The sequence below is a fragment of the Crocuta crocuta genome, unplaced genomic scaffold, assembly GCF_008692635.1.
Source record: "Crocuta crocuta isolate KB4526 unplaced genomic scaffold, BGI_CrCroc_1.0 scaffold29, whole genome shotgun sequence".
Lineage (NCBI taxonomy): Eukaryota > Metazoa > Chordata > Mammalia > Carnivora > Hyaenidae > Crocuta > Crocuta crocuta.
Genome location: NW_027533280.1, coordinates 264,230 through 290,207, shown reverse-complemented (window position 1 = coordinate 290,207; position 25,978 = coordinate 264,230). Strand labels below are relative to the sequence as shown.

Genomic DNA, 25,978 nt, shown 5'->3' with positions numbered 1-25,978 from the left:
ATTTGTTTGAGCCTGTCACCCCACGAGGGTCTAGTATGGCTGTTGGTTTCCAGAATAAACCTGGGGCAAGTTGGCCTTCATGCTTTGGCATAAGCTAGAGTGAGCAGGCCCTCTGTAAGCACTGAGGACATGGGGTCCCAGGAGAGTGGGGGCCTCACTGCCAGCATGCCCCACGCCAGCCCCCTGCCCACATCTGCGCCTCCCCATAGCCAGGAATGCCAACGAGCATCGTGACAGCACCTGCCACGGTGGCCCGATGACGGGATTTAGATGCAAAGTCATTTCCTCGGACACACTCAGAAACAAAGAAATACAAAATGATTGATCCCAGGGAGCAGACTGGAGCCAGCTTAATGCACAAGAAGAGGGAAAATCAACTCAAAAGGTATTTGGTTCCATTGACCCACATCTTTTCAGGATGACCTTCACAGATGTGCAGTTTCTTAAGGTGAAGTGAAAAACGTAGACCCAGATAAACAAGCCCATAAGAAAAATGGCTGTTCGTCAGCTGGGAACAGAATTCTGGGTGTTTCTGGGGCAAACAGGACATGACAAGTTCTTAAAGTTTCTGCCACGATCTCTAATATTTGTGATCCACTTCAAAAGCAGCTACTGAGGCCACATGTGCCACAGGCTGGGTGACTGCACTTGTTCTGTACTGTTAGTGGTGAGGGACGAGGGAGACAGGGTGGGAAGGGCTGAGCTCCTGGTTCATACCTCCTCACGGGCCGTGATGTCCGTTCCGGGTGCTGCATTCTCAGACAGTGACCTGCTGTTTGAAGAAATAAGCCCGTCACTGTGGATAGGAGGCCCAGTAATTCACCACGACGGGAAGTCCTGACTACCAAGTCCACTAAGGGAAAACTCTTTCCAGAATCTTCCACCTTCGTGTCCTCGGAGTCCAAGATGCCTGCTTGAAAATGCTCGCGCTACCTCTGCCTCCGTGCTGGTGCACACAGCTGACCCATGGAGCTCAGCGTTCATGTTGTAATTCATTCATGCCCTTGGAGCCATTATACTAATACGTTCAGACTCCCTGAGTTCAAATCCCAGTTCTCCATTTATTACCAGTGGGACCCGGAAGCGTGTCTTAGGATTATGTGAACTTAATGTTTTTATCTATAAAGGGGTAAACTAATTTCCACCAGAAACATCTCATGGGAGCACATTGAAGAGGACAATATATACTAATAAATCCTATAAAATAGAAATATAATTATCAAATATAAACAAAATAATATAAAAATAATAAAACGCTTATCCTATAGTAAGCAAGTGAAAATTCATAATACAAATCATTTTAGGTCTGTATGCTTTATTTTTTTTTAAATGTTTTTATTTATTTCTGAGAGAGGAGAGAGAGAGAGAGAGACAGCGTGAGCAGGGGAGGCTCAGAGAGAGGGAGACACAGAATCTGAAGCAGGCTCCAGGCTNCCACCCAGGCGCCCCTAGGTCTGTATGCTTTAAAATAAAACACAGAGGAGAGAGGAGAAGGGAGAGAGTTCAAAAGTTTAGCAGAAGCAAGCCATGAGCCCCGACCAGTTCTAGGCGTGTAGTCCAGCGGTCACCATGCCCGTGGCTGCCTGGGACACAGGGCTACAGCCCTTCCTGCACAGGACGGTCCTGATTGTAGTGCTTTTAATGGCTTTTATTTTACCTCCTCTCAAGATGACATTTTTAAAAAATATTTTTATTTAGTTTTGAGAGAGAGAGAGAAAGAGAGCGTGAGCAAGAGAGGGTCAGAGAGGAAGGGAGATCCAGCACAGAGCCCAACGCGGGGCTCGAACTCACGAACCATGAGATCACAGCCTGAGCCAAAGTTGGTTGCTCAACCGGCTGAGCTCCCCAGGCACCCCAAAATCTCCTTTCGAGAGCTCCTTAGAGGTGTGGGCAGTGACGGGTAGGTGCCAGCTTGTAGGCAAAATGTTTGCCCGCCTCCGTCTGCCAACGCCCCGTCGTGTTTTGGTTACGACTTCAGTTTTTATTTTAAAAGATGCTTATTCTAGAAAAGTCAGGCAACGTAGGCACTTGAAAACAAAAAAGAAAAAAAAGCACCTCAAACCCTAAGATCCTAAATCTTGCATTTTTCATCTCGGAAGACTGTCATTTCTTCAGTCCTAACCCAACAGCGTGGCTATAAATGGATCACCGAATGAATGGCGACGATGTGCTATAAAAGCGCACCAGCACGCGGCATGCCATTTTTGAAAAAATGTGCCAAATTTATTTTCACGTTTTTAACAGGAGAGGAAGGATCCAAACTAACATTGATGAACTCCAAACCTTTCCTCCTTTGAAAGATGGATCGGGCCTTTTGTGAGGAGGCCTCAAAGGTCACAGAGTGTAACTTCTACCACGGCCACACATCTGCCCGAGATCAAGGGCAGGAGACATGCCCTTCGCTGCAGGATGGTGAGAGCCCCGAGTCACAGTGAGATAACGTAGACGGCATCGTTGCAGGCATTTTTGGTAAATGCAATCCGTCGTGCGTCTTACCCACAATTAAGGAGCACGCTTACAACACTAATACCCTTGAGGGAAGTAACCTGTTCAAGATTAGGTGAAAGAAGCTGCCAGGTTTTTACCTGGGAGCAGAGAGGGAGCAGGAAAGCTTTGCAAGACCTCCGCCCACTTGGCTGCCTTTCCTGGTCCTCCCCAGAACGATCTCTGCCTCTGGAAGATATTCACCTTCGGCCGAGGAGGCAGCCCATTCGTGGACGGGGATGGCGAGGCCCCATCCCTCTCCGGGGGAGGACGGCTTGCAGATGGAGCTGGTTAGTGCGCACAGCAATGAGCTGCCCAGGCCGCAGGAAACCTAATGGGACAGAACAGCGTCTCATTTTCTGGGAGAGCCAGACAGCCTCCCTGCCATTTTACATCCAATAAGAGTTCCCATCTGGGGCTCCCTTTCGGGCTGTTCGGATCTCCCGTTTCAGAGGCAGCTCTGTAAAACCAGGCTCGCCTTGGCAGGAGCCGGGCTGCGTCTGGGCAGGTGAGGCTGCCTGCTCGTGAGATACCAGCTTCGCCCCGGCTGCTGTCCCGCTGACTTGCCAAGGAGGGAAGGCACCCGGTGCCCCAGACAGGGTCCCACACAGCCGGTGGAGGCCTCTGTCACAGGCGATGCCGGAGTGCGGCAGACGGTGAGGTGCAGACAGGAAATACATACGACGTACTCCCAGCAGACCCGCCTCGCCCAAGAATGACAACAGCGAGCGTTCTCGGGCCTAACGCACGGCTTGGGGGATGGAGAATGGCTACGGTGAGGCGGATTTGCTTCTGGACACCCTCTTCCGTGCTCTTTGGTTATTTCCTTTCTCACCTGCGTCTATGGCTTAGTAAATGGTTTGAAATTGAAAAAATAAATCCCAAGAAGGGACAACATGACAGTAGCATAAGTTCTTCGACGCGAAAGTAGATCAACAAAGTCAACGCCAAAAATGTACTTTGCCAAACTACACATTGGCTGAAATGTGATTTGAACCCAAGTGTCTCCAGAACCAGGTCGGCGTTACCTCCACTGCCTCCTGCTGCATCGGTGATGAGCCCACGTGCTTAATTGTTGGCCAGCGGCCTTCCAAAGGTCCTGGGGCACATACCCTGCCCCTCAGCGGCCCCCCGTGATTGGGCATCCAAGTCTCATGTAGGCCAATCAGTGTATTCTCTCCATCTGGTTCGGTCCATAACCATGAGTCCAAGTCCGCTTATGAGAGAGATGGAGACCGAAGGAGACGGTACAAAGTCCTCGATTCTCAGAGCCCTGAGGACCCCCCGTGGGGCGAGCAAACCCTGACATGGTCGGTGCCTACCTGGGGCAAGAATACTGATGAGGACAGAAAACCGTAAGCTGACAGCACCGGGAATATTTTGAGCCAGGCTGCAATGTTTAAATTGAATGCGATTTCTAAACATAGCACATCGATGTACCCAAACCAAAACGGCCCCATCTGTAGCAGAGACAGCAACTTCTACTTAATGATGCTCAAGCAGGAGCGCAGCCAGAATGAGCTGCCTCGAGCCCACAGCCGCTTCGTCGCTGGCCGCTTCCAAGCACGCACGGCAAGCAGAGGGTGGACGAGGGAAGCAGCAGACCCTGCTGCCTGGGGTGATGTCTGAAAACCCGGCTGTTCGGTCCTGAATGGAGACATCCGGTCCAGTGTGCATTTGATCATGATCTGCCCCCGGGAAGGGGGGTTTGAGGAGGTGGATGCTCGAGGCCGGGCTGGAGGAGACGGGCCGGCGCATAGTGTGCACAGTGTTCCTGGTGTGGGCAGAGCTGGGTTCAAATCCCTGCGTTACCGCTGCCCGGCTGTGTGACCTGGGCCAAACCTCCGAACCTCTCTGAGCCTGTTTCCCCAGCTGCCCAGCGGAGGTGACTTTGCTGGGAGCATAAAGGGGTAGTGGAGGCCTGCATTTACTCATCGCGGGATAGTTAGTTACGGGGCCGCAGCCAAGGTCACACTAGGGGATTAAAGCCGCGCGTGTGCCTCGTTCCCGAAAACGTGTAATTGCAATCTGTAGGCTGGACAGATGTGGTATGTTGGGCCCCCCAATATTTTTACATTTTTTGTACTTAATTTTAAAGATTTGCGTTTAGGAATTTTCCTTAAAGTCGAGGTTTTTGGCTTATCCGAGGGGGAAGAAAAGGAAGATCTGGCTGAAGTGGACCCACATCATCCTCTGGGAAAAACTAACGGAGTCCCAGCCGCCGCCGCCCCCTGCAGACGCGCCCGTGCCCCCCGGGTCCCCCTGGTGATGGCTCCTGGTGAGCAGGCGCCGCGGTGGTCCCGTCTGCGACCCGGGCGCCGAGGCTCGGAGTTTAAACGCCTTGCCAAGGTCAGAGAGCGAGTCAGCAGAGGTCGTACGGCGGCCGCGTCCCCGCCGCGCGGTGGTCCCTGCGCGGCAGCCAGACCGCGTGCCCCCCTGACCTCCCAACGCCCCTCCACCCCAGCCCCCGCCGTCTCCAGCGGCTGCAGTTCACAGACTGTATCTGATTGGGATGGACACCATCTAAGCAATTGTAGCCTCCGGGTCCTGGGTCATTATCTCGCTCTTCCCGGAGTTGGGAGGGGATTTGCGGGCGTCACTCAGCCAGCCAGGGGCTGAGCGGCCGGGTCGCCCCTGTCGCCAGGGTCCTGGCTCTTCCTGCCTCACACTTGCCTCCCAGCAGGAAGGAGGCGACCTCTGTGAGGAGGTCTTCACTGTGTTTAGTGCCGTGGGCAGTCGACCTCACACACAGGACACACACCTCGTTGTCGGTGGCTGAGCTCGGTCACCTCGCAGGAGGAACAATTATGCCTCGTTTGGACGGCAGCCACTTGCATTTTCTCCAGAAGGCTTATTCTCATTTTACTGCCAATACGTTCAGCTCTCTGCTCCCAGGCGGCGGCTGATGGCTCTGTCGCTTCGACGTGAGTTCCAGCTGGAAGAACGTCGTTTGCGGCTCTGATGGCAAACGGCTAATGTAGGAAAATGGACGGATGGCGGGGGGAGGCGTGAACAATCATGGTCAACAGTGGAAATTAAAGCTGCAGGGAGATACCGTTACACACTCATCAGAATGGATATAATTTAAGAAAAAAAATCACCTTTTCAAGTGTAGGAGAGGATGTGGAGAAACCAGAACTTTCTTCTAGTGGGGAGTAAAATGGGGGCCACTTTAGTTTTTTGAAGTTTATTTATTTGTTTTTGAGAGAGAGAGAGAGAGAGAGAGCATGAGTGGGGCAGAGGCAGAGAGAGAGGGAGGGACATTCCAAGCAGGATTTGCCTTGTCAGCACAGATCCCCATGTGAGGCTTGAACTCCTGAACCATGAGATCATGACCTGAGCCGAAATCAAGAGTCGGGCGCTTAACTAACCGAGCCACCCAGGTGCCCCCAGATGGCCGCTTTATAAAACAGTTGACTTAAAATAAAAGTTAAACCTATCCCTTCCCCGTGACCCAGGCTTTCTACTTCGTGGTATCCAGCAGTTTTCACTAGCCTGGCTCCTGAACGTCGGTGGATGTCTCATTTGCACTAACCCAGGCCTGGAAGGGGACGAATGTCCATCAGCAGATGAATGGACGGCCATGTGTCCATAGAAGGAAATAGCACCAAGCAGTCAAAGGAACCTGATTACTGATACATGTTTCAACATTGATGGATCTGAAAATAATTGCGCCCAATGAAAGAAACCACACAGAACACGGCTGGTTCTGTTCATAGCAAATCACAGTACATCTAGGCAGCAAACCTACAGCGTCAGAAGTCAGACCAGTGCTTGTGTGCAGATTGGGCTGGGGGCCCGGGGCGGGGGGTTGGGGAGGGATGAGAATCGTTCTGCTTTCGGTCTGGGTTTCCCAGACTAATACATAGGTCAAAACTTAGAAAGTATTCTGTTTTAAGTACATGCATTCTGTTTTATAGCATGTGTACGTCAATAAAGTTCTTTACAGTCATGCTTGGCACAGGGTAGACATCTGACAAATACACGTGGCAAGGAAATCGCACTAGAATCGGGGCCGGGAGAATGACTTCACTCCCCTCCAGCGTTTGTGCCTCTTCTCTTTCCCTTTTGCTCTCAAAGGATAGGAACCCTCAGGAGGTCGGGGCTTCTACGACATTTGTCAGGCACCAGGTGTCCGGCCACAAAAGGGGAGAAAGGTCCTGGCGCCACTCACTGTATTTTCTCAGACATCCTACTTTTTTTTTCAATTTTTTCATTTTTTTTAAATTTATTTTTGAGAGAAAGAGGGACAGAGAATGAGCAAGGGAGGGGCAGAGAGGAAGGGAGACACGGAATCTGAAGCAGCCCCAGGCTCCGAGCTGTCAGCACAGAGCCCGACGCGGGGCTCGAACCCACAAACCGCGAGATCATGACCTGAGCCGAAATCAAGTGTGGGACATTTAACAGACTGAGCCACCCAGGTGCCCCCAATTTTTTTTTATATTATAAGCAATGTTACAGGAAATGTTTTCTTATATGTCTTTGTCCAGTTCTTTTGTTATTTCTTCAGATTGTTTCTTAAAATGAAATGATTAATATAATATATATTTATATATAATATAATATTTATATTTTTAACAACTATTTTTAAGGTTGCTGCTACCTATTGCCACCATGTTTTGCAGAGATGTTGTCAGATTGCTTTCCCATTAACAGCGTGAGAAATGTTGACCCATTCTGACACTGAGCACTGTCGATTGGGTTTTAAAACATACTTGCTAATTTGACAGAGAAAATGTCACATTGTTTTTATTTGCCCTTCTTTCATAGCTTGTAAGGGAGAAATTTTTGTGCTGATTGATTTGTGATATTTATGTATTCGATTGGTAAGTGGGACACATATTATCATCACTTTGAGCTTTTTAGAAATGACATGTGCGTAAAGGCCGCCTGGTTAGCAATTCTATTATGTCTCATTAATGCATTCGAGAAATAGTTACTGAGAGCCTCCTGTATATGGCAGGCATGATTCTAGGCGCTGATGATTTCGTAATGATCAAAACATTAAAATCTCTGTTCTCTGGGCACCTGGGTGGCTCAGTCTGTTGAGCAGCTGACCCTTGATTTTGGTTCAGGTCAAGATCTCATGGTTCGTGAGATCGAGCCCCAGGTCGGGTTCCGTGCTGGCAGCAGAGAGCCTGTTTGGGATCCTCTCTCTCTCGCTCTCTCTCTGCCCCTCCCACCACCCTCAAATAAACAAATAAACTTAAAATTAAAAAAAAAAAATCTCTGTTCTCATGGGACTTAGCGTCTTCCAGGGCAGAGATACAAGACATGAGTAAATATACGTGGTATGTTGGGTCATGAAAAGTGTTCAGAAAAGAAAGACCAGGAATGGCGTCCACAGGGGTAACAGGAAGGCTGCTCTTCCCCGTGCGCCTCCCCCACGCGGCCGCTGTCCCCCACCGGGTGCGGCCTTGGCTGCCAAGCCAGGCAATATTGATCGCAGACAAGAGGTGTGGGTCGGGCATCGGCGGTCCTGGGTTCTAGTTCTGACACTTACGGCGTTTGCTAAATGACTCCGGACGAGCCCCTTCCCTCCTCGGGGCCCTTCTGATTAGACGGAGTCATTTCGGTAAGATGCGTGTTTGTCCAGGCGCGACACGGTTATCACCGACGGGTTTTAATAGCACAGGTGAGGGCGTGCGTGTATGTGCTTGAGTGTGTGTGTGTGTGTGTGTGTACACGTGTGCAGCTTGTATGTGTGCTGCTATAAGTAAAATGCATTAGGAGGAAGTAAGGCAACGCTGGCCCACGGACGGTACTTGGCAAAGCCTATTGCTAACGCGAGGCTTGAGCATAGGGCTGGGCTGGTTTAAAGGAATGTATCAAGCTGGTAATAGTTGGAAGAGACAGGGATATAGTACAAGGTGTGATGGCAGGTGTGGGGGGGGCTCTCTGTGCCTCCTTCAGACGCGAGGCCGAGCCCACCCGCTCCCACGGCCCCGTGGCGTGAGCGCGTGTGTGCGGGAGGAGTAGGTCAGGGTCTCGGAGGCGAACCCCGAATCCCACGGGGGACGCTGTGCAGGGAGGCCCCCCAAGGGGAGAGGACGGCCCGAGTCTCAGGCTTCGGGGTTCCTCGTGTGACCCCACTCCAAACACACACCTTCTCCTCGTCATCAATGTATTTCATCTTCAGCCACCCAGACAGCGGGATTTGTCACTTACAGAAGCAAAGGTGGCAGCATTTTGGTCGAAGGTGACGAAGCCATTAAAACAGGTACCTTCGGGTTCCTGAGCCGCTGGAAGATGAGGAGGAAAGTGCGCCTTTGTTGTGGAAACTATCTCTTTTAACTTTTACAAAAAAGGAGGGAAGAAAGCAATTAGCACAGTCCTTTGAAGAATTAAGCAGCAGCGATGCTAGCGGCTGAGAGAGAGGAGAGAGAGAGAGAGCAAGAGCAAAGAACTGCTTTATGAATTACATTCAAGCTGAGACGCCCATGCCCATGGAGGTCGCATCAAGTGATAACTTGCCGAGTATCATTTCCTGTGCATTTCTTTAAAATCTGGGGCGCCCTGGGGAAGTTCTGGTGGGGGGGGTGGAAGGGATGCGGATCCACACAAGATAAGATGCCGTGCAGCTGTGAACAGGGAAGGTTTAGATTAACCCATAAAACAATCGCACCCTGCGGCTGTGGCTTTCTGCTATCAACAGTGCATCTGGATCTGGGGGAGACATAGAGGCTTAATCTAAGTGCGTGAAGGTCCATGTTAACTCCCGATGCAGAGGCTGTACAATTCGGTGTTTGCATCGTGTGAGGTCTTCTCGCTCCGCACAGTAAACGTGTTCCCTCCTTTCCCACGGATCCAGAGAGCGCCAAGAATGAGCTTCTCTGGTCAGTTTTCTTGCGGCCTCCCCCCTTCCCTACTTTTTCCCTGCCTTTCACAGACAGCTAAGGTCCCATTGGTCTTTTGTGTTTATTTTTTCCTGCCTCGGGCTTCCCCTGAGCTATTGGGAGGGATGGCTGTTAGATATGCTTTTGTCTGCGAGCAACAGAATAGCTGAGTCATGGTAACTCAATAGAGCAAAACAAAATAGAATAGGGGCTCATTTATCTCCAGGGCAAGAGGTCTGGAAGCTTCTGTTTTGGCTCCAGGGCTCTGTGATATCTGGATCAGAGTTTTTGAGATTCTTTAGATCCTTTCCCCATACCTGTTGCCTCATGGTGCCAAAATGGCTGCTGGAACTCCCTGGATGGGGCTCCGCCTCACTTCCCCTGGCAGGAACTTTCCATAGGATAATAGGCTGGTGACTATACTTCTCATTACGAAGAGGACCCAAAAATGATTGCTTGGCAACTTGAGAGTTCTTTGGGGGAAATAAAAGGAAATCAAATGGTTTTCCCCAAACTACTGAGGTATGTTTTAGGGGATGAAGAAGATTTTCTCTGGATGAAGGCAAGGGCTGCCATGCTTCTTTTGTGTTCTTCTAGCAAGATCATCACCAGACTGTTTAGTGTGAGCCCTGCTTCCTGTAGCCTTAAGAAATGGGGCCCCTGGGGCCCCTGGGTGGCTCAGTTGGTTAAGCGGCAGACTTCAGCTCAAGTCATGATCTCACGGTTCGTGGGTTGAGCTCTGCATCAGGCTCTGTGCTGACTGCTTGANGGACGCTTAACCGACTAAGCCACCCAGGCGCCCCGCCTGCTTCCGATTCTGTGTCTCCCTCTCTCTCCCCCTTCCTGATCACAATCTATCTCCCTCATTCTCAAAAATAAACATTAAAAAGCTGAAATAAAGAAAGGAGCCCTTGGTGTGCTCCAAGACGTAGGCAAAGACATGACAGCTGACTTCGATGTAACACTGGGAATCGAAGATAACCTTGCCCCAGTGGACCGACGCGTACGCATCTGTGCTCCGGCCTAGCGCTCAGAAGCGCCGGGCAGCACGTCAGAATTGCTTTGGATGATCATAATTTAGCAAATCATCTAACTTGTATATTAGGCTGGCTCAGTAAATACGTCCTTGCTATTTCATCTGAAGGAAAAAAATCATGGTGAATGATTCTCACAAACAGAAAAAAGTCACCCCGTCTGCTGTTCAAATGGCACATACGAAGGACGGCTTCTCCAAGACCCCCTCCGAGGACACCTGCTTCCCCCCGGGCGGGGAAGGGGCTCGGCGTGGAGGCCATCAGCAGAACACGTGATGTGGTTTCCAGAGAATTTGGCTTATTGCTACCCTCTTGCAACCTTCCTGAAAGATAGCAATTCCAACGGCTTTACGGAAAAAGATGACAGTTTTCTATCAGATATGCCCATGCTGACACACAAACTGCTTTTCTTTATGCCTAGGAATTTCCTCCAAAAATGTCTTAACGAATCAAACTCTCCAGAGATGAGTTTTGCTTCTTGGCGAGGGGGAGGGGGCGGAGACAGGCTCAGGGTCAAGGCGGGAGGGGCATTCACAATCTCCGCCGCGAGTGGCCCCCACATTTCTCATTTCCCCAGCTCACCTGCCTTCTGTCCACTCCGCACACCTTCCCCGCCCACCGTTCTCGATCCGTCCACCGCGCACTGTCTCTGCTTCAGGTCCTAACCCGGGTTCTAGGCACAAAACAGTCAAATGATACCCACCCCTTACCTTCGGGATTTGTACCGTAAGGCTGAGAGACAGGTATGTGAGCTACATTCCTATGTGCTAAGAGGCGACATGGCTCCAGATTTGAAGAGACGGCTGGTTCTTCCAAGAGGGAAACATGTCACCTGGTAAGGCTTGAAAGTAAAGACAATATCAGAACGGGGTTTTGAAGGATATGTAGGAGTTTGCCAGCAAGAATGATGAGCTGTGAGTAATGAAATCAGTAGTTACTGTTAAGAGCACTAACTGTGCCCCACACATGCCCCCTTTTTACATGGTTTAATTGCCTTGTCACTGTCGGCCATTCAGCAGTGTGAGAGAGAGGAAACGTTCACTGTGTCCATCTTACAGATGAGACAACAGAGGGTGTGGACTCTCCAGACTACAGGCGGGGCTTTCGGCCATCACACCACACCGGTGGGCGGTGCTGAAGAAAGTGCATCGGGAAAGAGAGAGAAGACACTGAAGCACGGATGCTTAAAGGAAGTGGATGTATCTCATCTGCTCAAGGACTGGACGGTGTGTGACTCCCCAGCTGTGTGACTCGGGGACAGATGACTGAGCCCTGCTGAACCTTCACAAAACATGGTGGACCAGTGGAATCACTTACAGGGCTTTGTGAGACGCCCCCTTTCCAGGGGCTCCTCTCTTTGCTTAGGCCTCCCTCTCCTCCGTCCCTGCCCACATGGGTCTGCTGAGCATGCACTACGTGCCAGGGGCCTCCATAAGCACTGGGGATGCAGCTTAAATGGGGACCGGGTGAGGCTGGGCCCTCATGCTGGGGCCGGGGTGACACCTCAGTTACCGGTGTGAGGGCGTCCGGAACACTGTAGTTACAGCTGTGGGAAGGGACAGGCAAGGAGGGCCGCACGCATCCCTGAGTCAGAGGTCGCCTGGCCTCCCTTCCCTATCTCTCTTTGACGCTGTCTCTGTGTCTCTTTGTCTTGCCCACTGTCGGCTCTGTTAGCTTTCATCTCTCTGTCCTTGGCTGTCTACCTCTGTCTTGGATTTCCTATTGTCTTTTTACCAGTCTGGCTTCCTCGTTGCTTCTCTCTCTCTCTCTCTCTCTCTCTACACCCCCCCCACCCCCCCCGCAGGTCATTCTGTTACTCAGTTTGCATCCATACTTGTAGATTCTGCCCGGCCCTCGGCTCCTGTCTTAGACTCCATTCAACACGTAGGGTCTTTTTCTCCACCCCCTCCTCTCCATCTGCCTTCTCCCTGTCCCTTCCCGTCGCCTGACTCCGGCCGCGTCCCCCCCGCTGACCCGACCTGCCTGTGTGCATTCGGCAGGAGCCACGGACCAGGGGGCCCTCGCTCTTCAGCGAAGCCGCCGCCGGGGCCTGGGCTTGTAGCCTTCCTTCCAGAGCTCTTCTCCCCCAGCTGCTGTCTCATCGGGGTTGGGTGTTCGTTCAGTGGCCGATGTGTGCATGCTAGCTCTGTGGCAACTGGTGTCCTATTTAATTTTCATCCGGCCGACGGCGGAGAGGAAGGCGCCTTCAGCCGACAGACGGTTGCACTCACAGGTTACAGACGTCGTCAGGCAGAGCTTGACTGAACTGCTAATAGATTCACAGGCGCCGGGAAGGAGGTAGAGATAAACACGGATTATTCAGTGCTGGCGCTGGGGTGTGCGGAAGAGCGGGACCCACCTGCGTGATGGGGACCCGGGCGTAGAGATGCTCCGGTGTAGCTGGGCGCGCTCGACCTTGACCGCCAGGCTCTGCCGTGTCCCCACACGCCTGTCGTTCCCTCTTCCGCTCGTCTCTCTGCTGGATGAGCGTGTCCTTTCCTGTGGTCGCTGTTAACAAAGGACCATAACAGTCATCTGCTTAAAATAGCAGAAACGTGCCCTCTCAGTATCCCAGGGGGCGAAAGTCTAAAATCAGCGTAAACTGGGTCCGCAGGGGGCGCACTCTCCGCGGGCCCTGGGGCTGCCCCCTCCCCACCTCTTCTGGTGGCCCCTGGCGTCCCTTGGCTTGCGGCCACCTCCTGAGGCCCTGCCCCGCTGGGCACACGGCCTTTTACTCTTCCTTCCTCTCCCTGCCCCTTTGAGGACACAGGCAGGTGTGTGCAGGGCTCGGCCGGATAATCGAGGACAGCCTCCTCTCCTCGAGACCTTGAACTTCCTCACCTCCGTGAATCCCTTTTCGGCCATTAGGAGGACACTGACGTGTCCTCGGGATCAGGTGGTGACTCCAGTACCGAACCAGAAGTTCATTTACTTTTCCAACCGACGAAACAGATAGGAGCCCCCCCTCCTGAGCCGCATGTCCTGCTCGGACCCCTGAAGACACAGGCCAGACCCTGTGGCAGCCCTTCCCTCCACCCACCCCACAGGCCTAAGGGGCCACGACGCGTCACGCCTTCTGGTCGCCTTCTCCCAACACGGTGATCCAGCCCCACCTACGGCCTCCGGGACTGTAGCAATCTCTTCACAGGAGGGTCTCTGTCAAGCAGCTCCAGGCGTCAGTCAAGACCTTGCCCTTGAAGCCGGGCATCTGAGTTCCCCGACCTGCTGGTGGTGGATGTTGGACCTGGGCGCACCAGCCTCAGTTTCCTGTCTTGTGAAACGGGCGTGACGCCGGCCCTGCCCGGGGTGGGGGTGGGGCATCAGCTGATCATTACTCAGCATCGGTGTGTGGGGAGGGGGTGCGGGTAAGCGGGGCCAGCTGCCCAGGCAGAGAGCACAGCCCGAGGTCGGGACATGCATACACTCTGCATTTCTCCTTCCCTCGTGGGCCTCGTTCCTGTGACTCCGTCTGTCTGAAAGCCTCTGTGCCCATGTCTGTACTTCTCCGTCCGTCTCGCGGTCTCCGGCTACGTGGACGCTGTGTGTGCTGCGCTCTCTCTGTTGTCTTTGAGCATGAGGATTCTTTGACGTTCTCTTTCTGCCTCAGTTTCCTTCCCTTCTCTGCCTGTGTGCCTGTCTCTCGTTCCTGTCCCTGCCCCTCACTCAGACGAGGGTTCTGTTCACAGGGGCCTCTGCGGTCTCTCGTTGGCGCGGCACCAGGAGATCACTCGTCACCTTCGCTGCCCACAGACGCCTGACAGACACCTGTGACCCAGTTCAGATGCCGCAGACGGAGCGCAGCCCTGAGCGATAAGAGAACATCAAAGCTTCGATTCGCCTGTTCTTCCTTATCCACCAAATGCAGAGGGAGAATCAGCTGCGGATTGAATCCCCTTCGCTTCTCATGGTTTTTATTCACCGTGACACGGTACAACTCTGCTCAGCCACCGACACAGAAAACAGCACACGTCACCCCTACCTGGGTCACAGAGCCGCCACGGGACCCCGTCTCTGAGCCTCAGCTCCTCCTTCGTAAGATGTGTGTCCCCAAACTTCCCCCGGTGGGAGGCATTCGGTGTCGTTCTGTCCTCTCCATCCCCATGTCGACGTTTGGAGGTCTTTGTCTCGGGGACGCTTACTCTTTCCAGGGTCCCAGCTGACCTTTCCTCTGCTTGTCACTATAATAATTCTCTCTCCTCCCTCCCCTCCTTCCCTTTCTCATCATTGCCCGGCCACTGTCCATCCTTGGGAACCGCGACCGGATAGACTAGGGCTCCCAGCTTTGCAGACGAGGAAGTGGACAGAGGCCCCTGCTGGCTTGGGTCACCCTGAAAACTTGCAGCACAGAGGAGGCGAACCCTCACCCGTGACCCTCAGTGCACAGCCTCTTCTACTGACTCTTCTTCCCGCCCCTGCAGCAAGGCCAGGGTTGTGTGGCTGGCAGTGTAGGAGCCGGCATCTGTCTCTGATGGTGGGAAGGCCTTACGTGCTTTAGGATGATGGGGAAAACGTAGAGACTGTAGGCCAGCAACCCCCACAGCTCACTCACCATGGAGAGGGCATCGGTGTTTGTTGCTATGGTGACAGAGTGCCTCCCAGACACCAAGGGCAAGAGACTCACCCCTGCCCCCACCCCCACCCCATCTTGCCTCAGGATGACTTGGAACCGGCCCTCGAGCTCTAATTTCTGCTTCTTTCTACAAAAGTGCTTCCTTATTGCTCTTTCTATAGGGCTGCTTTCTCTGCTTTTCATCTCGGTGGCATGAAGCGGCCACCAGCTGCTCCCAGGTTTATGTCCCTCCGTCTCAAGAAAAGAGCTAAGGCAGAGGCTTAACCCCTCAATCCCATGGCTGTTTCCTCAAGACCCAGTTTGGGTCAAGTTCACCAATAGAGCAATCGGTGGTGGCCAGGGTGGGTGGGTCATGCTTCCTGGCTTCCCAGAATGGCTTTGTGGGTCTCTGTGGCTGTTGCCAAGCAGAAGGACATCAGGAGGGAGAGACTCCAAATGAGAGTTTAGAACAGCACCGTTTCACATTTATTTAACAAACATGAGGCGGCCACTCATTCCCCATGTTCCAGACATGAAAGTTGGTCTTTAGCTCTCACCGGCTTTCTGGTCCCTTCGATTTTTCTTGGTTCAGATGCCCCCACTGTCTACAGAAGGGGCATCTGTCTTGATGTTTGCCTTCCCAGCTTCAAGATTTCCATGCAGAGGTGAGAAACTCACCTGTTTCATATTCTGCCAACAAGTAGTATAGATGGATTTAATGGAGAAAACTTGGTGAAAGATACATAAAGCCCAGTGGCCAGTCGCTTCCTCACAGTGACCCCGGGGGGCAGGTAGGTGGATGCTATTATCTAGTTAGTCTTGGCTACTGATGGACATTCTTCATCCACAGGGTCGGTGATAATGGGAATTTCCTCCAGCTTTGCCGTCTCCCTGTATTAGCTATTACCCGCTGGACACAGCAAGTGTGCTTTGAGCCGAGCTGAATTTTTATTGAATTTTTCTCTAAGTGCTATCTTATTTGAAATGTCTTTCCTCATTTTCTTTAGGGACCAACAGGTAGCTGGATTTTGAAAGTGTATACCACCAGGATAGCCTATTATCAGAGGCCACAAAAATAGAGTGTAAATGATAGGCCAGGCAGACTTCAGAGTTATCTGATGCCCACCACGGGCATTGAAAATCATGATTTACGTTGTAGCAAAACCCGAGGTTTTCTCTGCCAGAAGTTTATAGCTGTCTCAAAGTTTTATAAATCATAACTCAAGGCATGTGAGGGCAGAGGGAGAAAAATGGAATGAAGTCATCTTCAGAGGCTGGCACGGCATCTCAGGGTTTGCTGCCTCTCTTGGGACTTTCTGGATGTAGACGGATTGAGTATATAATAAACCACAAGCTGGGTGGCCAATATGCATGAGCCTTGGGGCTCCTTCAATATTTCTCTACTGGCAGACCTTCACATTGTGCAAAACACAATTAGTTATCGTTGGGTTTGCTTTCTCGTTTGTCTTCACCAAAGTTTTAGGAGTTCAGTGTTTACCCTCAAAGGTCCGTTTTTCATTAGGTAAGATGACACTGTAACTGCGTTTGTTGGAGGAGGTGACTTGGCTGAGGAGATACCACAGTGGCTCTGTAGGACAGTGGGTGCTGATTCCAGGTGCCTCACTTCCGATCTCGGCTCTGCCACCGGGCAGCCGCTGTGTTAACCGGACCAGCCAGCTGGTAAGGAATGCAAACCGCGGCACACACGTCTCCTAAGAGAGACACCGCACAGAATTGGTCCGCACCGCGGTGGGGCCGGCAGGCACGTCAGAAACCCACAGCGCGCCCGTCAGGATTCAGGACAGGAAAGCTGGACAGCAGCCAAGACTTCCGTACACACGTGGGATTCTTCTTTCTTCAGGGAAACCTCAGTTCTGCTTCTAAGAACATCTCTCCACATCAGTACTTTGGTCCAAACTATAATAGCGTCTTTTTTCCCCCAATTCCTCAGGGCTTTCCTTGTGGATATCTTATTTATTTGTGTTTGTTTACTCTTTCTTGTGAGCATGGATTCTTCTAAGGGGGGGTGGGGAATCTGTACCATTTGATTGTTTGTTTGTTTATTGATCATCTTGATGTACAAAATAGAAAAATGACAGAAGTATGTGTTCAGGTAAGTCTTGGTGTGCAAATGGATGAATGGATGAATGAATAGATGGATGAGTGGATGAATGGATGAGTGAGTGAATGAATGAATGTGTGAATGATTGGATGAATGGATGAATGAGTGGATGGATGAGTGGATGAATGGATGAGTGAATGAGTGAATGGATGGATAGATACATAAGTGAATGAATGGATGTGTGAGTGGATGAGTGAATGATTATTCAAGTGGATGAATGGATGAGTGAGTGGATGGATGAGTGAGTGAATGAGTGAATGAATGGATGAGTGAATGGATGGACTAGTGAATGGATGAATGAGTGAGTAAATGAATGGATGTATGAATGGGTGGATGTATGAACGGAAGGATGATTGGTTATAATTCTATCTAGAAGGAGAAAAAAGCCCCACACATTTATAACATGCCAATGCTTCACCTTCCTTAGCTCCATTACCATATTTTCAAATTTTCACTACAAATTTTCTGTGTTCTTGCCCAGGAGTTGTTAGTTCCAAATTTTTATCAAATAAAAACACATCCTCTCTATGTAGAAGAGAAGAAAAATAGAGCTTACCATATGCATGTTTGAGAAAGTCAAGTTGAGCCCCATGATGGCATGTGCCACGTCCCTTCGCACCTGTTCTTTCTAAACCCTATGCCCTGGTACCTATCAGGAGTGGACTATGAAAAGATTGGATAAGCAGGACCAGAATTTCAAGAAAGAACTGTGCCCCTTTGGAAATAAAGAATGTGCCTAAATAATTCATTGGCAAAATAAGCATTCTCTCTGTCAAAAATATCCAGTCTAAGACCCATGGAATTAGACTCCACGTTTGCTTTTGGTTTTGCCCATCTGGGAGTAAATTTGCGTGTCCCTTTAGGAAGTGGATTTGTGTGCAGGAATGTCTATATAATTTTTAACCTCCATTGACTGAAAGCTCCATAGGGTAAGAACTCTATCTTATTCACCAATGTTTATCACACAGAGGTACTCACGTGTATGTAGGATGGATGGATATTAGGGAAATCTGTACGAGTCGGCTAGAGCTGACATAACAAAATACCATGGGCTGGGGGGCTGAAACAATAGAAATTCAATTTCTCAGCAAGGTCCAAAAGCAAGACGCTCTCAGGGGTGGTGTCTGGTGAGGCCTCTCTCGCTGGCTTGCACATAGCTGCCTCCTGGCCGCGTCCTCGGGTGGCCTTTCCTCTGTGCACACGTTCAGAGGAGGAGGTCCCTGGTGTCTGTCCCTTTTCTTGTAAGGACACCGCTTCTGTTGCTTTGTGGCCTAATCACCACGTCCCCCCTAGAGGCCTTCTCTCCAAACAGTCCACCTGCGAATTTGGGGAGACACAGTTCAGTCCAGAGCTCTGTCCCAAGATGCAGCGAGCTCCTCTCCCTGTGGGCGCATAGTCTTTGCCAGAACATCACCGGGGAAGGCCCTGCTGTTGGAAATCTTTAAAGAGGAGCGGACTGGTGTCTGGAGCACCCTTGTTGGAGTGATCTGACTTGGGCTTGAGACCTTGGGGGCCGTGGTCCAAGCGTGACTTTGCTTCGTGGAACTGATGGTCCGCCGTGAGCACAGGCGGCGGCGCGCAGCGGGCTTGGCGGGCTTCCTACCGGATGGGGTACGGCTGCGAGTCCTGCCCGCGCAGGGCGGTAGCCAGCTTAGGGGAAGAACTAGTTGACGCTTTCTGGAGCTCTCACTGTGCGAAGCACTATGGTAAGCAAGTTGCATGTACTCACTCACTTAACTCACACACGTTTCTGAGGTAGGTAATACTATTTATCAAGTGATGTTATAGATACATAACCAGAGGGGCAGGGCCGTTAGGTAACTCACCCCAGGTCGCCGAGCGGGCTGGTACTTACGGATGCTTGCAGGTGCGGGAGGTGCCCCTCACCACCCTGGGCATTACTGAATTTTCAGTGTGCAAGTGTAGACAGAGGCCATTCTCAGAAACTAGTGGCAAAGTACCATTCCTGCTAACTCCCCATCAAAGGCATCTGTTAGTCACAGTGAGCTTTTTTGAGTTTTCAAAAACACTTCTGTGTTTAACCACATCACCTCTAAGCCTGGTATTATTTTTTGTTTTGTTTTTCCTTTTTTTTCCGTTTCTTTGAAGCTCTCTTCAGGAAGGAAGAAAAATGTGATTTCCAGGGTGTGACTATAGTGTAAGTTTTGAGAATCTATCTTTCTGACTGGAGGCGGGGCTCCTGTTTTTCCGTTACTGGTAACTGTATTGTTTGCCAATTAACCTTGGCTTCCGGAACACCAGAAGCCAGCCCCACATCAGCAGCAAGGGGCCAGATTCTTTTTTCCATTCTTGGGGAGAAGTAGTTAAAACCACTATTGCTGCTGTGGAAGGTAGAGCCTCCCGACTTACTCCATAATAAAGTTTTCAGGTTCCCAATATCTACTGGACTGAACACTAATGAGATGCCAAAAGACTCCCAAAAAGTCACATTAGCATTTTAAAGGCTTTCCTGCCCCAGGGAGGTGTCTTTTTTTTCAAACTTAGTTTACAATGGGTAAGGTAAGGCTTCCTGATAGATGTGCTGTCAGAGGAAATCTGAACATTACCTGCTGTTTGCTCAGAAATGCAAAGAAAATCTGTCAGTACGGAGAAGACATACTGGATGTCAGACATCCAGAAGCTGATGTCATCTCTGGAGATCATCGGCAGCCTGCAATTCCTAAGTCCAAATGAGCTCTCCTACCAAGGTCTCCTTAAATGATTTCCTTCAATGGTTAACCAATGGGCGAAGTTAGAGGAAGGATTAAGCCATCAGTTATATGCTTCTTGAATGCAGACCTATCGAGGGGCTTGCTTGAGCCTTACTAAGGTAGGTGAAGACCTTATGGAAAATTCTGCCTGGAGGGACGTGCGCCCAGGTGATAGGCAGTGGCTACTGCCAAGTCCACCATAGTTCTTAGGTTAATTATGGTATTTTGGTTGCCCTTGGTAGAAATGCAATCACACCGGCTCAAGAGTGCTCTCTTCGCAGAAGAAGTATCCTAGCTTATATGGCTGAAAACATGATGGCTCTCAAGACGTTGGGTCAAGGGCCTCTCTGGTGGAACCAGATTTTTTCTAGAACTTTTCATTCCTGAGAGAGGCCCTATGTACGTGGGGACAGCTGGTCCCCAGCTGACTCAGGGCCCCTGCTCTACCTAGGCTTTTCCTCCTGACCTCTCTCACTCCACAGCTGCTGCCCCGTACAGGGATCAGCCTGTTGGCTTCCTACTGGTTTTATGAGGCTATGCTGTGTGGGACAGGTTGGTCCCTCCCTGAGATTCCAGCTTCCTGAAGGCAGGGACCACGTCTTACTTACCTCTGCATCGTTGAGGTCTATATTGATGGGGCTTTGGAGTGGTGTGGAGTCCAGAGCTGATGATCAAGAAAGAATTTTTGAGACATCTCTGGTACAAAAGGGTGGTTTTATTGAAGCACAGGGACAGGACCCTTGGGCAGAAAGAGATGCCCTGGGGTTGTGACAAGTGACTGGTTATATACTATGGAGTTGGGGGGGGGCGGGGTAAAGACAAAAGAGACGCCTCGCAAGGACTCTGATACACTAAAGAGGACTCAGGAGATACTAGAGGCCTTACTATTTCAGGCTAAGGCTGTTTTCCCTCTAGTAAGGCATTAACACAAGGACAGTAGGGGGGTCCTGGGGAATGTTACTCTGTATTTGCCTCAAGTGTTTGGCAGTGGGCTGCGGGTTATGAGGAAATTTCATTTTACCTGCCGTTTCCTTCTTGCCTTTGTTCCCACATCCCTGTGGGGGGGAGGGCGAGGGCAGTGGGGGGTCCTGGGGAAAGTCACTCTGTATTTGCCTCAAGTGTTTGGCAGTGGGCTGCGGGTGATGAGGAAATTTCATTTTACCTGCCGTTTCCTTCTTGCCTTTGTTCCCACATCCCTGTGGAGGGGAGGGCGATGCTGGGGCTCCGGGGAAACGGAGTCTACCGGTTTCTGGAGGTTAGACTGTGGATAAGACGGCCTCTTCTTGTAATTTACTAAGACATTTGTAAACTGATGGAGACTCGCATCCTGCATGACTGTGATCTTGTCAGTTAAACATTTGTTTTCCCCTTTCCCTTGTTCTTAGGCCGCCAGGGGTGCCTGAGGAACGTCACACGCACATCCCGCCTGAGGGAAGGGGGTGTTGTTAGCTGGTGCCTTGCCCTCAGCCTGCCTTATGCTCCCTCATCAATGTTACTACTACTACTGTTAACAATAATCGGATTATTACTACAGCTAGGACCTCATTCTTGGTCAAAGAAGCATCTTGATATGCAGACAGCAGACTCACGTGTATACAGAGTGCACGCATATGGAAAATTTCTTTTCAAAATGGCGACCATAGGACGTCAGCACTGGTTTGAGCCTTGGCTGTGGAAGGGCAGAAAATTAAGTACCTGGTTCTTAACTGGGCTTGAGAAGCAAGACGCATGGGCAACACTTCCTGCAAATTACTGGGCATGCATTTCCTTCCCATCGGCCATCCCCAGCAGCCAAGAAGTTAAATATAAACTGTCCAGAGGTTCAGAGTTCTTGCCCAGCTTGGTTTTCCCTTCTGTTAGTAATGTCGCCATCTGTCATTCCTTTCTGGTTGGAGACAGGGCATCTATTTCCTGGTTTCTGGACTGGAGAGAACACCTTGTTCTTAACCTTCTGCTCCTGCTGTGCAGATTATGATTTCAATATTAATTAGGCAGGGTTTTTTTTTTCCCCACTACTGTTTTGACGAGCTCCACTAAGAACACACATTCTTCAATCCTTTAATGTGGCACCTCGAAGCTGTCGGTTCCCCAGCCTCTCTGCCGGCCCAGAACGTTGCCGCAACTTCTCCCTCCTTCCGGGGCGAAGCCTCCCAGGGCCATCTCAGCCCCTGCAGCCACCTGCAGCCTCAGGAACATGGGCCTCTCAGAGCTTTGGGGCCCGTCGTGGGCCGCAGGTCTAGACGCTGCTTCACCCTGGCTCTTACTGCCTTGTTCCTTTTGGAGATGCATTCATTTTGTGCTCAATGAGAGAAAAGAACACCTTCATTTCTGTGGCATGTGGGTGGGTGAGTGTCTGACTTTGACTGTTAGCTCAGGTCGTAATCCCAGGGTCGTGAGATCGAGTCCGACATCTGGCTCCATGCTCACCCTGTGGAGCCTGCTTGGGATACTCTCTCTCTCCCAACTCTCTCTTTCTTTCTCCCCCCCTCTCTCTCTGCCCCTCCTCTGCTCATGCCCAGCACGCAGGGAATTTCATTTTCCGAAGAGTTTCAGCAAAAGCCCTGGGATTGACTTGATGGAGCAATTCACCCCACGTCCTGTCCCCAGCCTGGCCACCGCGCTCAGGGGACGAGAACGTGAGGACTCACGCCTGTGTCACCGGCCACTTCGGGATCCAGCTCTCCGCGGTCGGCACAAATCGAGCATGGGGAATTGAGGTCTCCCCAGGGAAAATCAGAGCTCTGTCACTCAGAGAAGCAGGAACGACTATCAGTCCGTCAACAATAATAACAAAGTTCCACTCCGACTTGCCTGGCCTCTTAGAAATGCCGCCCAGCACGGGATAAACAGCATTCGAGCAATGACAGTGGCTAATATCGATGTGATGCCGATTATGGACTAGCTGCTCTTCTAAGGAACTCCTGCGTCTAGTTCACATATGGCTCTGTAGTTCTGAGGGATGTTACTTCACCAACCCCACTTTACAGAGGGGGAAACTGAGACAGCAAAGGTAAGTAACGGCCAAGACTTTACAAGTCATAGTAGGGGCCTGGACTTGAACCCAGGCCTGTGCCATTCTCCCGTTCCGCCCATAACCACCAGTCTATTTTCCCCACTGCAGAACACCAACGTTCCTCTCCTGGCTACTGACTGTGAGGCTCAGCAAGTCAGTTCAACTCCAAGAACCTCAGTGTCTTCCTCTTTACAGAAAAAAATAAACTCAAGCCTCCTTCCCAGCCCTGGATGCAAATATGATACACTATTGTTATTCATTAGTCAATCAACAAACATCAGTGTTTCCAGGTGCTTCTGGACTCAAAACGGGCAGCAGCAGTGAGTAAGGCATTTCCTATCTTTGATAATTTGTACAATGCACTTCATGAAACAAAGTTCATTATTACCATGACTGCCGCTCCTGGGAATAAGTCAGTGGGCTTGTGGGTTGTGACTCTGCAAGTTAAAACAATATTTTTTACTGTTTATTTATTTTTGAGAGAGAGAGAGAGAGACAGAATGCAAGTGTGGGAGGGGCAGAAAGATGGACACACAGGATCCAAAGCAGGCTCAAGTCTCCGAGCTGTCAGCACAGAGCCTGACGTGGGGCTCAATCCCACAGACCATGAGATCATGACCTGAGCCGAAGTCGGACACTTAACCGACTGAGCCACCCAGGCGCCCCTGTCTCTGCAAACTTAAAGCCTTAAGTGTGAGCATTTTCCAGGCGTGCTGACGGTGGTAGGTGGTAGAAACCTCATCTCAGCTGTGTTCAGCCCTTGGTGGAGGCCTTTTACTCAACTTTATAAGACGCTATTAGTCATAGCACTGAGGCTGTCAGATCCTCCCTTTGTGACCATTGTTGTAATACGAAGTGACACGGAGGAGCCCGCTAGGCCAGGGACAGGCAGACACTTGGGTAACACCTGTCAGCCCAGCCTCACCCGTGGCAGACGACGCCAGCTGGTCCCAGGGGTCACCTGCTTCCATTCCTCCCTTGGCTCCACTTCGCAAAGCCGATCTTTCCACTAAAAGACTTCACGGTGGAGTGTTTGCCTTTGCAAAAGAGAGCACAAGGTGCATGGAGAGCTGCGTGCCGCAAGCTGGCGCCTCCCTGCCTGAGAAGCCCCTGCCCCAGGTGACCCTGAGCAAAGCAGTGGCCTGGCCCTTTGCTCAGTGTGGCTGAGGGATGTACAGACTCATCAGGTGACTGCAGCGCCTGGGCACATGGCCTGAGAGCCACGGGGCACACTTCCACTCCCGGAAAGTTCCAGGAGGGCCCCGAGCCCTCCTCTGCTTTGCTTGCTCAGCTGGGGCCCCGGGGACCACACTCACCCCTACTGCCCTTGCGACTGCCTCTTATGTCAGGCTGTGTAGGCTTCCAAAGCCTGCCTCCCACGGTCTGTCCACTGCCCTTCCCCCGTCTCTCTGTTTCTTTCCTGGCTCTGTGCCCATATGCGAACCTCACCATTGAAATAAAATGCTCCCTTCCTTTCTATTCCATGCTGCTTGTGATGCATTTCAGACAGTCTTTACAATCATGATGGTATGTGGGTAGGTATTCTGCATAGACGTCTATACTGCAGGGTGCAGGGCCTGGGCCACAGGGCATTGGTTTGGGTCCCGGTGCTATTACACCTGACATTATCTCAGGCAAGGTGTTCCACACTTCCAAGCCCAGCTTTGTAATCTTCTCCCAATACCCACATCCTACTCAATACGAGCATCTTCTTGTTGGTTTCACGATCAGTATGAGAAGATTTTTCCATTTGTCCCAAGTTTCCCCAGATTTGACTTTCTTTACGGCAACCAAGAAAGTAGAGAACAGAGAACCATTTTACTTGCTTTTTAAAACTGCATTGATGGGGGCACCTGGGTGGCTCAGTCAGTTAAACATCCAACTTCGGCTCAGGTCATGATCTCACGGTTTGTGGGTTCGAGCCCCACATCGGGCTCTGTGCTAACAGCTCGGAGCCGGAAGCCTCCTTGGCATTCTGTGTCTCCCTCTCTCTCTGCCCCTCCCCCACCCCCACTCTGTGTCTCTCTCTCTCTCTCTAGATAATAAATAAACACGAAAAAGATTTTTAATTATTGATTAATTTGGGAAATGATTCTCAGGTGCCTGGTTCTCTCCTCTAGTCCCTTTCACTGGTTCCTTAAAGTGGTGGATCCAATAGGCTTTTAAGATATATATATATAATATACATTATTATTATATTATATATTATATATAAAATTATTATTATATTATGTATTATATATATTATATATATAATTAAAAGATAATATATATCATATACAAGTGATATAGTCCCTGTTGCACTATAACTAAGGCTCTGGGAAGTGTACGTGCCCACATCATTTGGGTACCAAACACCCAAGATGAGGTTTAAGTCCCGATTTGTCCTACTCCAGAGCCTGTGTTTGGTCAGCTCTGAGCCACACCCAGGATGATACAAACTCAGAAACACTTGGTGAATCTCCTGGGTTTTCCCACAGGGTGGAGTATTTGTGAGGGGCCCCGTGGATCGGGACAGCACACCAGCGTAACAGCAGCTGCTGAAGGATTCTGCTGGGCAAGGGAAGAACAGTCAGAGTCTTGGACCCTCTGGGGAAGCACTTGGAAAAGCCAATGCTTCTGCACGGAACCGGGCTGATGGTATTCCCGCAGGGTGGCATGGTAAGGGATACAGCAAAATGGGGCAAAAATGAAACAAAACAGGAATACGATCTAATGGGAAACGTTTAGAGAGGACCTTTCTCTGTAAAGAGGGCATCCCTCAAGACTGAATCAATGCACTGCTCTCATATTCTGCATTATCCACAGGTTCATTAAAAAATCAGTGGCCTCACCGATCAATGCAACTTCAGGGACTGAGAGACCTGTCAGCATAGAGGCCACAAATTGCAGAGAAGTAGACATCTACTCTGGGAAGAAGGAGTTCTTTCAGGCCCAATCAATAGGCAACATCTGCAGCCTGCATAATCCATGGAATGCTGATAGAGCTGTTTGAAAAAGCCAGGGCTAATCACTTCTGTTGTTACTTGATTTAACTTCAAGAATTGCCCTGTTTCATTGATGGAAAAGGAGCAAGATCAAGAGGGAAAGGGAAGTGCTTTTCGTATGCGATCCAGGAAAGCCAATGTGCAAAAGGAAATAGATTATTTTAACCTGGGAACACCCCCATTTTAGGATGAGGGGAGCGGTTTGGGGGTTGACTTGCCACAAGTAGCTTCAAACTCATATC

General features: G+C 50.6%; 1 pseudogene; it reads left to right on the top strand.

The window, feature by feature from the left end:
- The first annotated feature begins 3,120 nt into the window (after positions 1–3,120).
- LOC144218106 (transmembrane protein 132B-like) overlaps positions 3,121–25,978 on the top strand; it is a 38,724-nt pseudogene continuing 15,866 nt past the window's right edge.